This window comes from Canis lupus, chromosome 1, assembly GCF_048164855.1.
Source record: "Canis lupus baileyi chromosome 1, mCanLup2.hap1, whole genome shotgun sequence".
In the NCBI taxonomy this organism is placed as follows: domain Eukaryota; kingdom Metazoa; phylum Chordata; class Mammalia; order Carnivora; family Canidae; genus Canis; species Canis lupus.
The window spans coordinates 106,655,970-106,670,683 of NC_132838.1; the positions used below are offsets into that span (position 1 = coordinate 106,655,970).

General features: G+C 40.1%; 1 protein-coding gene and 1 long non-coding RNA gene across 4 annotated transcripts in view; one reads left to right on the forward strand and one right to left on the reverse strand.

Moving 5' to 3' along the window:
* Positions 1-14,714, reverse strand: part of LOC140601388 (uncharacterized) — a 56,491-nt gene that overhangs the window by 7,224 nt on the left and 34,553 nt on the right. Inside the window, exons 4-6 of one of the 3 annotated variants that reach the window (XR_012004411.1) lie at positions 10,071-10,226; positions 6,568-6,626; positions 3,814-4,100 (exon numbers count right to left, since the gene is read on the reverse strand). This is a non-coding gene — a long non-coding RNA (uncharacterized lncRNA). Of the gene's footprint in view, positions 1-3,813; positions 4,101-6,567; positions 6,627-7,958; positions 8,431-10,070; positions 10,227-14,714 lie in introns of those variants that run through there. The other 2 variants (XR_012004408.1, XR_012004401.1) reach the window with 2 other exon arrangements.
* LRRC4B (leucine rich repeat containing 4B) overlaps positions 1-14,714 on the forward strand; it is a 62,044-nt gene that overhangs the window by 1,772 nt on the left and 45,558 nt on the right. The gene's annotated exons all lie outside the window — the stretch shown is intronic.

A 14,714-nucleotide genomic window follows, 5' to 3' on the forward strand; every position in this document is an offset into this window, starting at 1 on the left:
TTTAAGAAAACTTAGTGAATAGCTTTAAAATTAAAAGCAACAACTGAATAGAGAAATAGTGAGCTGGAACATAAGTCAAACAAAATTATTCACAATGTACTGTGAGGAGACAGAGCAGAAAACATGTAAGAGAAGTTGACACATGAAGAATGAGTGAGGAGGTCTTACCTATGTATTTATTCTGAGTCCCCAGAAGGGAGTGAGAATGTGGCAAAAGGAATATATAAAGAAACAATGGTGGATTTTTCAAGTTTTCCAAAATTGATGAGAAATTCTAACTGAAAGATTCAAGAAGCTCAATGACCCAATGAATAACAAGTAAGATAAATATCAAGAAATCCATGCCTAGAAACATTATTACATATTTGACGACTACTAAAGGCAAAGGGATCTCAATAGGGCAGCCCTGGTGGCGCGGCGGTTTAGTGCCACTTGCAGCCCAGGGTGTGATCCCCAGGATCAAGTCCCACATCGGGCTCCTTGAATGGAGCCTGCTTCTCCCTCTGCCTGTGTCTCTGCACCGCCCCCCTCTGTGTGTGTGTGTGTCTCTCATGAATAAATAAATAAAATCTTTAAAAAGAAAAAAAAAGGATCTCAATAGCAGTTAGAGAATACAGATACCCTTCAAAAGATCAATACATAACAACTGACTTCTTAAAAATAACAATGAAAACCAGAATAGGCCCAAAGTGCTGATAGAAAATAACTGCCAATTTTATACCCAGTGAAAAATAAATTTCAAGAATGAGATCAAAATACATTTTGGGATTTTAAAAAGTGAAGAGAGTTTACCACTAGCAGCAGATCCTTAGTAAAAAATATTCTAAGGATCTAATTTAGGCAGGAAAAAAAAAGTGATCCCAGATGGGATATCTGAGATGCAAGGAGAAATAAAAAGCAAAGAAAGTGATAAATATGCGAATAAATCTGAACAGATTTTGGCTGTGTAAAGCAATAACAATAATAATATCTTGTACATTAAAGAAAAGAATATAAACACATAATAAAAACACGTTAGGAGGGGTTATATGTTGCTAAAGTATTCTAAAGTCCTTGTATTATAAATGTGTTGATCAATTTTTGTTATTTAAATACAACTGATATGCAATATCCTATTAGTTTCAGGTATACATCATAGTGATTCAGTCTTTTAATACATTATGAAATGATCCCCACGATGTCTAGTTATTGTCACCATACTGTTTTACAATATTATTGATTATTCCCTATGCATAATAAGCCTTTTAAGTTAGTTTGTGAGTTTTGCTTTCTAGGATAAGCACTAAAAGAAGTAGATAAAAAGAGAAAAAATACAAATAGCCAATATCAGGAATTAAAAAGAAGACATTGGGATCCCTGGGTGGCGCAGCGGTTTGGCGCCTGCCTTTGGCCCAGGGCGCGATCCTGGAGACCCGGGATCGAATCCCACATCGGGCTCCCGGTGCATGGAGCCTGCTTCTCCCTCTGCCTGTGTCTCTGCCTCTCTCTCTCTCTGTGACTATCATAAATAAATAAAAATTAAAAAAAAATACATAAAAAAATAAATAAAAAAATAAAAAGAAGACATTGCTTTAGGTGCTACAGATATTAACAAGGTAAAAAAGTTGGATATTAAGGACAACTTAATATCAATACATTTCAAAATATAGGGATCCCTGGGTGGCGCAGCGGTTTGGCGCCTGCCTTTGGCCCAGGGCGTGATCCTGGAGACCCGGGATCAAATCCCACGTCGGGCTCCTGGTGCATGGAGCCTGCTTCTCCCTCTGCCTGCGTCTCTGCCTCTCTCTCTCTCTCCTCTCTGTGCATTCTCATAAATAAATAAATAAAATCTTTAAAAAAAAAATATAGATGAGCCGGACAAATCCCTGGAAAACTACAACCTACCAGAAATAAGAAGAAATAGAGCATTTGATTAGTTCTAAAACCATTTAAACAAATTGTATCAGTAACTTTTTTTTTACGATTTTATTTATTTATTCATGAGAGACACAGAGAGAGAGAGGCAGAGACGTAGGTCGAGGGAAAAGCAGACTCCATCCAGGAAGCCAGACATGGGACTTGATCCTGGAACCCCAGGATCACTCCCTGGGCCAAAGGTAGGTGTTAAACCACTGAGCCACCCGGGCTGCCCTGTAACTTTTTTTTTTTTTTTTTTTTTTTAAGATTCTATTTATTCATTCTTGAGAGACACACAGAGGCAGAGACATAGGCAGAAGGAGGAGCAGGCTTCTCACGGAGAGCCCAATACAGGACTCAATCCTGGGATCCCAGTATCTCAACCTCAGCCAGAGGCAAGGCTCAACTGCTGAGCCACCCAGGTGCCCCTCGAAACAGTAACTTAAAAAAAAAATCAACCAAAAAGAAAATTCTGGGTCCAGACATTGTCACTAGCAAGTTCTGCTAAACATTTAAGGAAGAAATAACTCTAACATCATGCACACTCTTCCAGAGACCAGCAGAGTGATCAATCTCCAGCTCATTTTGTGAGGCTGGCCTGATACCAAAACCTGGTAAGAAAAGTATGAGAAAAGAAAATTATATACCAATATTCATTTTTAAAAATACTAAATAATAAAATAAATGTAAGGGAATCCATGTTCTGGTTTTTCCCATAATGGCTTCATCACAATATTTAGTTTTTCCCCCAAAAAATATGGAAAACCTATACTTTGCTGGTCCTTGAACATGTATTTGGTCTGCCTCTTGGGTTATCCAGTATTGGTTCAGGCAGAAGGAAGAAGTAGGAACACATTTGGCATGTTTGAGAGACAGAAAGAAAAGGAAGGAAACCTTAGGGATCCCTGGGTGGTGCAGTGTTTTGGCGCCTGCCTTTGGCCCAGGTGGCGATCCTGGAGACCCGGGATCGAATCCCACGTCGGGCTCCCGGTGCATGGAGCCTGCTTCTCCCTCTGCCTATGTCTCTGTGCCTCTCTCTCTCTGTGTGTGTGACTATCATAAATAAAAAAAAAATAAAAATAAATAAATTAAAAAAAAAAAAAAGGAAGGAAACCTTGGCAGGGCTCTTTATATGTAAAAGACCTAAGTAGGCCAGAATTCAAAAACTTCATACTTTTGTTGTGTATCTTGGGCAATTCACTATACCTCTCTGATCTTTAGTTGTCCCAAGTGTGGGAAGATAGAAAACATAACCCAGAAAGGAGATCCAAGAGATGCTGAGTTGCCCCAATTTTACACCCTTTTCCAGTAGATCCCAGAAGAGAGGCAGAGATTTCCTCAAGGAAACAGAATGAAGTGATCCCAAAGAGCCTTTTGCACCTTCCGCAGAGAGCTCCCATCCTTTATTCTTTGATCCAATTATTTGTCTTTGACCCATATCAAAGTTCCTCTACAGGAATAGAAGGAGGGATCCTGGACTCCCTGAAGACTTTCTCTCTTCTTTCCTTCTCTTTGATGCCTGCTGGCAGTGATATGTTTAGAACAGAGCAGGACTTCATAACCTGGGGCCTGGCTTCAGGGGGTCATAAGTTTCCCTGGAATTGTATACAAAGGTTTGTCTGCATGTATTTTTCTCTAGGGAATGAGTTTCTAGCTCATCAGATTCTCAGAGGGATTATTTCATTTGCAGAGAACAAAATTCCAACTCTAACTGGCTGAAAAAGGGAGTGGTTATTGTCTCATGTACAGTTGACTCTTGAACAATGGGTTTGAACTGCAGGTCCACTTATGCACAGTTTTTAAAAATAAATACAGTACAGTACTGTAAATATATTTTTCTTATAATTTTTAGTAGCAGTTTCTCTAGTTTTATTATAAGAATACTATATATAATACATATACAAAATATGAGTTCATTGCCCCTTCATGTTATTGGTAAGGCTTCTGGTCCACAGTAGGTTACTAGTGGTTAAGGTTTTGGGGAGTCAGAAGTTTTCCTGAGATTTTCAGCTGTGTGGGGGATGGGGTCAGCACCCCTAACTCCCTCTCAGTTCCAGGGTCAAGTGTAGATGAAAAGTCACGGTTAGCCCAAAACTTCACGCATGGATCCAGGCTCTCACAGGATGTCACCAGTTACATCCCTTGAATTTCTGAGCCCTCTGATTTCCTCTAATTGGCTGCTTCTTTATGCAGGCTCTCCCCTCCTGGTAGAAATAGAACCTCGTGATTATATTGGGCCCATGTAGATAATTTAGGTTACCCCCTAAAGTCAGCAATGAGCAATATTGATTCCCCTTTACCATTGAACCTGACATAATCGCAGGTTCTGAGGATTATGACATTTTTAGGGAGCCATCATCCTATCTAACAAAGAGGAGATAAATTCTGAGGAGGTACCCACAAAGCCATCACCACAGTTTGACTCCTGGGTTAGAAGCAAGGTCAGAATTAGGAGCAGCTGGAAAATGGAGGGGAGTGAATACTTAATTGAATATATACTACCTGTCAGACACTATTCGTGGGACTTTACATACATTATTATTTACTTTTTGTGGCAACCCTATTAAATATAAATTAGTATCCCAATTTTATCTATAGGAAAACAGAAGTTCGGAGTGATGGAGTGACTTATGGAAGCTGGTGGTAGAGATAGGACTGGAATTCAAGTTTGTATGCCTCTAGAGAACATTTAAAATAAAATCTTAGGTTTATATTTGTAGTATACATATATATATATATATACTCACATATATTCCTTCCCTTGTAAAAATATTTTTTCAATTGTAGAAGTAATTGTGCAATCTGGTTTGTACAATTTGGTTGTACAAATTGGTTTGGTTTTTGAAAACAGTGTTACAGATAAAGCTAAAGTCCCCTTTAATCACTTCTCTACAAACTAGGTATCTTCTCTGGAAGTAACCATTGTTATCACTGTTATGGTGGGTCCTTCCAGATCTTTGTCTAAAAGCATGTATATGTATTTAGTAATACAGTGTATGCATAGTATTGTATAGTAAATGAGTAGTATTGTTTTGAGCAAGCATGTGAGTGTGTTTTAACATAAATGGGATCATACTGTACATATTGTTCTGCAGCTTGCTTTTTTAACTCAACAATATGTCTTGGAAATCTATCCAGATTTACTTAAATAGCTCTGTACCATTTCTTTTAAGAACTGCAATAACATTCCAGAAAACTCATGTTTATTTATCTGTTCTCCTGTTGGTGGACATTTGGATTATTTTTTTGTTTCTTTGCTCCTAAAAACAATGTTGCTGTGAACATCTTTATACAAGTGTCCTTGGGTAAAGGTATATTCCATTAGGGTCCATAAGAACCTGTGGAATCATCAGGTCATGTGGGTGTATTCATTTTAATTTTAGTAAACACTTCCTGTAGCTTTAAACTATTGTTATATAATGAATACCAAAAACTCAGCAACTTCAAATAATAATCATTGTATTGTTTTTTAGCTTGGCTTGGCTAGGGCTGCTCTGCCATAGGCTGCAGGTCTGGTTGGCTCAAATCTGCTCCAGGTGTTTCATCCTGGGGCTCAGGCAGAGGGAGGATCAGCTACTAGGGAAAGCTTTTGGTGGCCAGAGCAGAGATTCAGAGGACTAATGGCAACATGCTAGCCCACTTAAGTCCTAGACTCAGGATTGACACCCTGTTGTTTTTACCCACATGCCATTGGCCAAAGCAAGTCATGTGACCATGCACCAAGTTAAAAGACCAGCAAGTACCCTGTACACAACAAAGCCAGGACAAGGTGGAGGATGCAGTGTAGGCATACCAATTTTTGTTTCTACAGGCCATGGGACAGAGAGCATCAACGCATAATATACCAGTCAATTTAGTTTTGCCAGTCCTATGAGGAAATATATATTGACTTTTTTTCCAAAATGCTTTTATGGCTACTATCAGCCACGATGTAGCACAATGCAGAGGAAAAGGCACCAGGTGGAAATCAGGAGAGCCTGCCACTAATTGCCCCTCTTTCCATTCCCTGTGATTTTAAAGTCGCTTTCTCTATATGGATCACAGCTTCCCCACCTGTCAATGGAGCACAGGACTTGGAGCCGGACAGCTCAAGATCCAAATCCCAGCAGCTCTGTGTACTTGTTTTATGTTACTTTGAACAAATCATTTAATTGCTCCCAACTGCCATTATCACAGCTGTAGAATGGGGCCAATAAACTCAACCTTCCCTACTTCATGTAACAAGATTCCTCTAAAATCATATATATATGATTTATATATGATTTTATAATATATAAAAATAAAAATAAATAAAAATAAAATCCTATATATTTATATATGATTTTATATGAGATATATATCTCATCAGCACTAAAATAGGAAGCACTGCTGATTCAACTCCTTCATTTTAAAGTAAACTGATAGCCCATAGAGGGAGAATGAGAGAGTGCTGAGCAGCATGAGAAGATAGGAATTAGCAAGCAGTCCCTCACAGTATCAGTCAGTTATGTTACACGTGCAAGTAGAAGAACCCCAACAAAAACTGGTTCAAGCAAAAAAGGGGGGGAGTGTACATTCCTTGGTTCACGAAATTGTACAGTTCATGACTGGTATTAGCATCAGGAGTAGCTGGATCAGGCACCCAAATATTGCTAGCAGGAACATATCTCTCTGTTTCTCCCTTTTGCTTACCTCTGTGTTGCTTTATTCTCAGGCAGCTTCTTTTGCATTATGGCAGGGTCACCAGGTGCCTTAAGGGAAAATTACAAACAACAATAAAGAAGGGCCCTGGACTGGGCAAGTTACAAAAAGCCACTAACTCTGGGTGGATAAATTTCAAAAAGGCATCCCATCCATCTGTCTGGCACAGTCTTTTACCCAGGACATAGGTTTGGCAAGAGAAGCACTGGCTGAATTTGTGCAGAGTACAGATTGCTCAAATACTGGCAGCTCAACGTTTCATTTCTACCAGCTAACCAACCCCAGGACAAAGCCAACACCTTTTCCCTGGCAACCCCAGAAAAGGTTCTGAGATTGGTTCTCATTGATTGGGAGATGCCAGGCCTGGCTCAGGCACATTCTCCTAACACCTAGGATGGGTCAGCTGCACTGAAGTCACATAGAAGCAAAGTAGGACAAGATAACTCCCGGAGGAAAGTAATAGTGCTGTTACCTGACAGAGGCCCCTCCTGGGCTGACAAGAGAGCAGATCCCCCTCAAGGAGATTTAAGTTTAACAAGGAGAATAAGAAGTCAATTAACTAGAGACCTAGAAATTGGATTTTGAAGGACACAGATGGTATCTGTTCCAACTCCTTCCAACTCACCCCCCCTTTTAAAGATGGGAAAACAGAGGCAAAGAGATCTTCCAGCGAACTAGGTCAATCTACTAGACAACATTATAAGCTTCCTGAGTACAGCATTTTTATTTCCTACTGTTCTGTTCATCACTCCGCTCCCAACACAGAGTTCAGTCCATATATGAGATGAATGAACAAACAATAACAAGGGCAAGAGTGATTAGAAATGCAAACTACAGGATACAGGTATGTGACTTCACCAAGGTCATACATGCTCTGTTTTTAACATGTAAGTTGTTTTCAAATTTGGCTATCACAAATAGCAGACATCTTTTAAAAAATATTTTATTTATTTATTCATGAGAAACACAGAGACATAGGCAGAGGGAGAAGTAGGCTCCCTGGGAGAGCCCAGTGCGGGACTCGATCCCAGGACTCCAGGATCACAACCGGAGCCAAAGGGAGGTACTCAACCACTGAGCCACCCAGGTGCCTCTAACACACATCTTTGAGTGTATATATATTTTTTTACGTACCTCTCTGGTTATTTCTTAAAAAAAAAAAGATTTATTTATTTATGATAGACATGGGGGACGGGGCGGCAGAGACACAGGAGGAGGGAGAAGCAGGCTCCATGCCGATTCCGGGACCCGATTCCGGGACCGATCCCGGGACTCCAGGATCACGCCCTGGGCCAAAGGCAGGCACTAAACCGCTGAGCCACCCAGGGATCCCCTGGTTATTTCTTTTTTTTTTTTTTTTTTTTTTTAATGATAGTCACACAGAGAGAGAGAGAGAGGCAGAGACACAGGCAGAGGGAGAAGTAGGCTCCATGCACCGGGAGCCCGACATGGGATTCGATCCCGGGTCTCCAGGATCGCGCCCTGGGCCAAAGGCAGGCGCTAAACCGCTGCGCCACCCAGGGATCCCCCCTGGTTATTTCTTTAATAGAAGTTCTTATGAATTGAATTATTGGATCATTAACAACACTTTGCAGTAAACTATTTTGTTTTGTTCCTTTTGATAAAGCCCAAGGGCATAGCACTAAAACAACTCAGTGATTCTTTTTTCTGCCCATCAAATAAGCAACAAATATTTTAAGGTTCCACTGAATACTGGTGAGAGCACAACAAAACAGATATCCATGTCCATATGTGGTGTCGGAATGAAAATTGCTGCCACCCTCTGGAAAGCAATTTGGCAGTAGGTGTCAAGTGCAGGAAAAATGGTCAAGCTCTTAAGGCCTTGGAGTCCACCTGCAAGTCAAACAAATATATACAAAGAGGTTCATCATGATGTTATTTATAATGGTTTTTTTCAAAAATAAAATTGCTAGGGTATCCAACTAGAAGGGAATGGTTAAGTTAACTATGCTGCATCCACTCAATAGAATATTACACAGCCATTTTAAATGACATTTTGAGAAATATATATTAGCATGGAAATGTTGGTGAGGTAATGTTCAGTGAACAAAAGCAGAATGCTCACATTTTCTATGAAGTATGAATATAACTATGCTTTTAAAGACTAAATGGAAACGTACCAAACTGCTAGAGAGGATTGTATTTGGAAGGGGAGAGTATGGAATTTTTTTTCTCCTTTTCTCTCTTTGACACCTGTTCTTTCACAATCATTCTGGCAGACAGAATAAAGATGCCCACATCCTATTCCCTGGAACCTGTGAATATGTTGATTTATAGGGCAAGAAGGACTTTGCATATGTGGCCAGGTTAAGGATCTTGAAGTGGGGAAATAATCGTGGAATATCCTTGGGGGCCAATTGTAATCACAAGAGGGAGACAGGAGGATCAGAATCAGAGAAGGCGATGTGACATTAGTAGCAGAGGTTGGAGTGATGGAGCCATGAACCAAGGAATGCAGGCTTCTCAGGCTAGGAAACAGATTCCCTCCCGGATTCTCCTGAAGAATACACTTTTTTAGCCTAGCGAGACTGACTTTGGACTTCTGGCCTCCAACGTTATAACAAAACTGTGTTGTTTTAAGCCACTTAATTTGTTTAATTTTTATAGCAGCAATAGAAAACTAATACAGCCATTAATTATTTTACTCTAAAGAAATAAAACTAGGGACGCCTGGGTGGCTCAGTGGTTTAGCACTGCCTCAGCCTAGAGTGTGATCCTGGAGTCCCGGGATCAGGTCCCACATCGGGCTTGCTGCATGGAGGCTGCTTCTGCCTCTGCCTGTGTCTCTGCCTCTCTGTGTGTGTCTCATGAATAAATAAATAACATCTTTAAAAAAATAATAAAACTTTTAAAAAACATAATATACACAGAGAAAAATACTCAAATTTTAAGTGTCCAGCTCAGTAAATTTCTATAAAGTGAACAAACCATGTAATCAGCAGCCAGATCAAGAAGGAGAACATATACCCAGCCTCCCAGAAGCCCTGTCATGTTCCCTTCCAGGCACCATGATCGTTCCAAGGGTAGTCACTATCTTAACTTCAAATCCCATGGATTACTTTTGCCTCTTATGGGATTAGCTTCCTTTTTCATTCTATCCATGTTGTTGCATGTGATTGTAGGTCATTCATTCTCATTGCTGTAGGAACAGTCCCCATTTTGTGACTGTACCACAGTTTACTCTTTCATTCTGTTGTCAATGCATGTTTGGATTGTTTTCAGATTTTGGCTACTGTGAGCAGTGCTACTGTGAAAGTCATTGTACATATCTTTGGGTGAACACATGTATATATTTCTGGTGGATAACTACCTAGGAGTCAGGGAATGCAGATGCTCAGCTTTTGAGGATCTGTTTTCCAGAGTGTTTATGCTCCCACCAGCAGGGTAAGAGTTCGTCCATTTTTCTGTTGGCTTGTCTGACTTTTCCTTATTGATTACAAGGAATTATTTACATATTCTGAATAAAAACACACCTTTGTACCTTGCCTTTTCACTTTCTTTTGTTGAACAGAAGTTCTTAATATAGTCCATCTTACCAATTTTTCCCTCCATAGTTAACTTTGGTCTTGTTTAAGACATCTTTTCTGCATGTGCACATGAAAATGCTCCCCTGTGCTTTCTTTTAAAAGCTGTATTGAAAAAAATAAATAAATAAAAATAAAATAAATAAAAGCTGTATTGTTTTACCTCTTAGATCTAGATATATAAAACATCTAGAATTTACTTTTGTAAATTATATGAAATGGAGGGCAATGAATTATTTTTAGGAACAATTTATGTACAGTAAAATGCAGAGATATTAAGGTTACAATTTAGTGAGTTTTGACAAATCTATAGCACATGTAACCAATACCTTATTCAAGATAATAGAATATTTCCATCAACCCAGAAGGTTTTCATATGCCCCTTTCCAATTAATCCCCAAGCCCATAGGCAACCACTATTCTTATTTCTATTACTAATAATTCTGCCTTTTCTTGAACTTTACACAAATAGAATCATACAGTATGTTTTCTTTCATGTCTTTTCTTCTTGCTCAACATAATGTCTATGAGACTCATCCATGTTGTTGAACGTATCAATAGTTTATTCTTTTTGTTGCTAAATAGTATTCCATTTTATGAATATACTACAGTGGGTTTGTCTATTCCATTGTTGATGAAAGTTGGAGTTATTTCCAGTTTTATGTTATTATTAATAAAGATGCTTTGCTCTTCCCTAGTCTTTGTGTGGACTGTATATGGAGACTTGTTCTAATTTCTCTTGAGTAAATACCCAAGAGTGAAATTACCAGGTGGTAGCACAGGCTTCAGAATCCTAGTCCTCTTCTATATTATTTATTCAATGCCTGAAAACAGTGACCTCACACATTGTGTCCACTTTAATAGTTGTTTATTACAGAAGGGCAGGTCTGGTACCAGTTACTTCATCATGGCCCTAAGGCAGGAGTTCCCAATGTATTATTTATTTATTTTTAAACAGCAAACTTCCAGATGGTTTGTTTGTTTGTTTGTTTATTTATTTATTTATTAAGATTTTATTTATTTATTCATGAGAGACACAGAGAGAAAGGCAGAGACATAGGCAGAGGGAGAAGCAGGCTCCTTGCAGGGAGCCCAATGTGGGACCCAATTCTGGGACTCCAAGATCATGCCCTGAGTTGAAGGCAGATGCTCAACCGCTGAGCCACCCAGGTGTCCCCCCACCAATGTATTATAATGAAAAGAAATTGTGATCCAGTTATGTCCCAAACGTATGGTAGAGTAGAAAGAGCATGTGCTTTGGAGCCAAGTAGGGCAGATTTGGAATCCAATCTAAATTTCCTCCCTGTGTATAAGTACTCACCTCTTCAAACTTGAGTCTTCTCTGTAAAATAGAGAGTATAAGAGCACCTTCCTCATGGGATTGTTGGGTTAGAGATAACATGAGCATCTGTCTGATACACAGTAACACAAGCATCTGCCTAATGCACAGTAGGTACAACAAACACAGGTAGTGTTTCATTATGCTGAGGAATGGTTTTGTTTCAAGAATGTTTGAAGTACACATAAGACTGGATAGATTATTGTGTTCAACAAATTTAATGAAAATACACCATTTTTCTGACACTTTCTATACACTGGTATTATAGTAATCACTGGGAATAGACCAGGTGTCTATTCTTAAGGGGTTTTGCCATCTAGTGGAGAAAAACAGTCAGTGAGTAGTAGATAAACAAACAAATAAGAAAATTTCAGTTATGAATAAATGTTATGAAGAAAATAGGACAGAGTCTTGTTATAAAGAGTGGCCAGGAGTGGATATGAGGGCTCCTTTAAATAAGTTGGACAAGGAATTTCTCTTTGAAAGGTGATATTTGAACTGAGGCCTGAAAATCAGAAGGAGCCAGCCATGTGAAGATCTGGGAAAAGAGTGTTGCAGGTGGAAAGTAGCTGGCACAAAGGCCCTGGGGTAGAAATGAGCCCACTGTAGTGGAAGAAGCTGGAGTGTAGTGAGTGAAGGGCAGAATGGTAAGAGATGATGTAGAGTGCTATCAGGGCCCAGACCATGCAAGGTACAGTAGGCCATGTTCAGGAGTGCAGATTTAATTTGAAGTAGGGTGGGAAGTCCTCAGAATGTCTTAAGTTGAGAGATAATATGATCTGATTTACATTTTAACAAGATCAGTTTTGGGACACCTGGGTGGCTCAGCAGTTGAATGTCTGCCTTTGGCTCAGGGGGTGATCTCAGGTACAGGAATTGAGTCCCACATTGGGTTGTCTGTAAGGAACCTGCTTCTCCCTCTATCTATGTCTCTGCCTCTCTCACTGTGTCTCTCATGAATAAATAAATAAAATCTTAAAAAAAAAATCAGTCTGGCTACTGTGTGGAGAACGGATTGTAGGGATACAGGAGTGGCAATAAGGCCAATGAGGAGGCCTTTAGCTGGCCACGGGAGAGAGGATGGTGACTATTGCTACTGTGGTAGTAGAAGAGAAAGAAAGGACCGTTTGCAACATATTTTAGAAGTAGAACCACAAGGTGCACCTGGGTGGCTCAGTGGTTGAGCATCTGCCTTTGGCTTAGGGTATGATCTCGGGGTCCTGGGATTGAGTCCCACATTGGGCTCCCCACAAGCAGCCTGCTTCTCCCTCTGCCTATATCTGTGCCTCTCTCTCTGTGTCTCTCATGAAGAAGTGAATAAAATCAGGAACCCTGGGTGGCGCAGCGGTTTAGCGCCTGCCTTTGGCCCAGGGCGCGATCCTGGAGACCTGGGATCGAATCCCACGTCGGGCTCCCGGTGCATGGAGCCTGCTTCTCTCTCTGCTTATGTCTCTGCCTCTCTCTCTCTCTCTGTGTGTGACTATCATAAATAAATAAAAAAAAATAAAAAAATAAAAAAAAAGAAGTGAATAAAATCTTAAAAAAAAAAAAAAAGATGTAGAGCCACAGACTGGATGATGGGTTGGATGAGGGTGAGAAAAGAGCACAACCAAGAACAACTTCTCTATTCCTTCCTCAACTAAATGGAAGGTGGTACAATTTGCTGAAGTAGGGAAGACTGGAAGCAAAACAGGTGTGTGTGTGGGGTGGAAGTCTAGAGGTCTGTTTTAGATATGTTGCATTTGAGAAGTGGAAATGTCAAGTACCCCTTTGTGTGCATGCAGAGAGGGAGAGCTCAGTGCAGAGGTTAGGGCTGGAGACCCACATTCGTCAGCTGACTGGAGTGTTTAAAGCCACAGAACAGGGTGAGGTCACCTAGGGAGAGAGAGAAGAGCACCAGAGAGGGCTTGGTCCCTGCGGGTCTCCTCCCACACTGAGAAGCCAAATGAAGGTCGAGAAGCCGACAAAGTTCTGATGAGGGAGGAATAAATCGTGGAGGGTTTGGAGTCACTAAAGCCAAGAGAAGACATGGTTTCAAGGAGACACTATATCAAATGCTGCTAAGTGGATAAGTAGGGTAGGAATGAGAAGTGGCCCCTGGATTTGCAACATGAAGGTCCTGGTGATCTAGACAAGGGCAGTTTAGTGAGGGAGGAGTGTGTGTGTGGGGGGGGGTGGACAGACTCCCAGCTGGCGTTTGAAGAGAGAGTAGGACATGAAGAACAGGAGATAGTCATCCCAATGGTTTTAGAAGTTCTGCTGAAAATGACAAAGAATAGGATGCACTGCAGGGAAATATGGTGTCAAAGGAGGGGATTTGGAGAATTATTATTTCTTCAGATGAGAGATACTAGGGCAATATTTTTTTTTAGACTTCATTTATTTATTCATGATATAATTTATACACAGAGAGAGAGAAAGGCAGAGACACAGGTAGAGGGAGAAGCAGGCTCCATGCAGGGAACCCGACATCTCCAGGATCACGCCCTGGGCTGAAGGCGGCGCTAAACCACTGAGCCACCAGGGCTACCCAGGCAATCTTAAGTGCTGGTACAAACAGAGAATAATTGTTTTATGCAGGATGCAAAGGGGTTAATTGCAAGTGACAACCTGCCCTAAGTGTTATTCTCTCAACTGAATCCCCACCACATTTTTTATGAAAAATGACAACATACAGAAAAATTGAAAAAAAAATTGAGCATCTATCTACCCACCATTTAGACTCAATAATTATTCACACTTCAAATGCTGAATTACCTGAAAGTAAATTGCAGACATAAATACTTCAGCAGGAACCTCCTAAGAATAAGAATGTACTCCTACATAATCACAATATTATATTATTACACATAATAAAATTAACATTAATTCCTTAATGTTTCAAAGATCGAGACCAAATTCACATTTCCCCAGCTGCCCAGAGACTGTCTTTTAGGGCTTGTAAAATATGTTTGAAATCAGGACCTAAGCAATGTGCAATTTCATGCACTGCATTTGGTTATTACATCTCCTTTAATCTCTTTTAATCCAGAGCAACTATTCCAACTTTGTTTACTCTTCTATGATACTGACTTTTTGAAGAAACCAGGCTGCTTATTTTGTAAATGCCCCACAGTCTGGATTTGTCTCATTGTTTCTCCATAGTGTCTTTTAACTTGTTCCTCTATCCTCCTTTCTAGAAGATGGAAATTAGGTCTGGAGCAGGAGTTCCCAAACATTCTCACTTCACAGTGCCTTTGGTATCTCTGTAATTC